Consider the following 2500-nt stretch of genomic DNA (forward strand, 5'->3'; position numbering starts at 1 on the left):
TCGGATAAGCGGTTATTGTGTTTTAAAGTTAAGCTGATATTCAACGCAACTATCGACCCGTGCCCACCGTCAGTGGAGCCTTCAGCTTCCAAGGCAGGCGAGAGTCGGGCGTTCAGCTTAGCTGTTCGGCAAAAGCGTGTGCTATCAAAACAGAGTGTGAGTCCGGAGGAGAAGGAGGGTGGGGACTGCGCCGGCGGGCGAGGTCCCCACACTAGGAGGGCGGGGTCCGTGGTTGCAGGGGCACCACGTGACCCCCCACCGTCCTGGGAACGGCAGTATCTCGGAGAGAGTACGCCCCAGTCAGACGGGGCTCTCTCTAGGGGAGTATCTCTGGTGAAGGATGGGAAACCTGGCAAGCCCCCAGGCCCATTAAGTCCTTCAGACACCACGGCTTCTGTTCAGATAGAAGCCATGGATCACCCCAATCAGACCAGTAGAAGTCAACTGGACGCGTCTGTTAGCAGAGCGGCGAATGAGATTGAATATTATGGATGCTGCGCTTTAGTTACAATCAATTGTGCCCATTGCACCGAGGTGTACCACAACATCCTCAAGTACATCAGGCATGCTCGGGCCAAACACCATCGGGTAGTGACCATCAGATGTGGCAATTGCAAAATGGCAGTCAGCAAGCCAGAAAGGTGTGAAAAACATTTCCTTGAATGTTGTAGGAATAGCTGTCCCGACAGTTTCGACGAGACACTAAGCTGCACCCTACCATCCAAAGATCGCAGCAAGACACCACCTCGTGCCGACCCTAAGATGCATCAGTGTGATGTTTGTGGGAGAACATTTTTAAGTGCGAGGGGCCTCACCCAGCACACTCGACTAACGCACAAGGAAATGTATAACAAGGCACTCAAACCAGCTAAAAGGGTACCATACTCGCCTCAAGAGGTTGCATTAATTGCCGAGGAAGAAGTACGGATCCTCCTGTCCGGCAGGAAGACAACCTTTATCAACCAGCTCTTGCTGGAAAGTCTTCCTGGAGGTTCAATTGGCCTAGAAAGGCTCAAAGCAATGAGAAGAATCTCGAAGTACAAAACAGCTGTACAAGAAAGCCTTGCGAACATCAACCAACAGAGGCTACATCCGCACCCTGACCTAGGTGACGACGATGCCCCGAACCCCCAAAACCTCCCCCAAGGAGGGAACGACCCCAACCCATCAGATCCAGACGACTCCTCCAGCGAATCTGAAGAAGAAGAACTGGACCATGAGCTCGAGGCTAGGAGGAGGTTGTGGGAGTATCTCAGGACGCTCAGTGAGGAGGAGGAGGAGGAGGCTAACACGCTAATCTCTGACCTTAACCAGGTGTTGCACTACATCCCCGCTCCCGAAGACCTAACGGAGGGGGACTATGGTGCAGTACTGGACGGTTTAGAGACAGCACTCAGGCAGCACAGACCGAGGCTCTTCACCGGAAGGAGACAACCTCGGAGGAGTACCACCACCAATAATCAACCTCGGGAACAACATCTTCCTAGGAAAGTGCGGAAGAAGAGGGAGTATGCACGTACACAAAGGGCCTACCAACGAAACCCCAAAGAGCTTGCTAAAAAGATCATTGATGCTGTGGAATTCGAGGGGGAGACACCTACGGTCGCTGAATTTGACAGCGAATATAGACCCAGGTTCTCCGCACCATCTCCCCCTGACAACTTGCCATACACCAGAAAAAACAATGATAACATGCTAAACACTCTCCTGCCAATCTCCAAGGAGGACATTCTGGCAGCACTACGAGGACCTGAGACGGCAGCAGGCCCTGAGAACCCAGAGTTAGACTCCAAAGCCCTACAAAGACTGGGATCAGGAGTTCTGGGCAGGGTCTTTAATGTGTGGCTATACCTGGCAAGGGTTCCCCCATGGACCAAAATGAGCAGAACAACTATGCTCCCCAAGAAGTCGCCCCTAGGAAATCCATCCAACTGGCGACCCATCACCATCGGGTCACACTTCCTTAGGGTATATTGCAAGATCCTGGCACACAGGTTGAGCAAGAATGCGGACACCAGCATTAGCCAAAAGGCTTTTCGGGAAGTCGACGGGTGCGGGGAAAACCTCGCACTCATAGAAGGGATCATCAGACACGCCCGTAGAGAGAAGAGGAACGTCTATATTGCTTTCATAGACGTTGCAAAGGCCTTCGACACCATCTCGCACTCTTCTCTCAATAAAGCTCTCCGCAGGCTAGATACACCACAGCATATTCTAGGCGTTGTGCAGGACTTGTATGACGGCTTGGAGACCCAGATCTGTGTCAACGGGGAAGAATCAGAGACTATCTCCATCACTAGAGGAGTTAAACAGGGTTGTCCACTCTCGTCCTTCCTCTTTTGTTCCGTGGTGGACGAATACCTGGCATCACTAGGCCAAGCGACTGGTTACCGCTTCGACGAACACACCAACGTTGCAGTAACCGGATTTGCTGATGACCTGGTAGTAGTCTCTGAATCCAATCTGGGTATGAGGAGAAACCTTGCCATGTTAGATGACT

At 52.1% G+C, this 2500-nt stretch overlaps 1 pseudogene; it reads left to right on the forward strand.

Annotated features, from left to right (window-relative positions):
- The window catches only part of LOC121875023, a 9061-nt pseudogene that overhangs the window by 3106 nt on the left and 3455 nt on the right, over positions 1–2500 (forward strand).

This window comes from Homarus americanus, unplaced genomic scaffold (genome assembly GCF_018991925.1).
Source record: "Homarus americanus isolate GMGI-L3 unplaced genomic scaffold, GMGI_Hamer_2.0 scaffold16936, whole genome shotgun sequence".
Lineage (NCBI taxonomy): Eukaryota > Metazoa > Arthropoda > Malacostraca > Decapoda > Nephropidae > Homarus > Homarus americanus.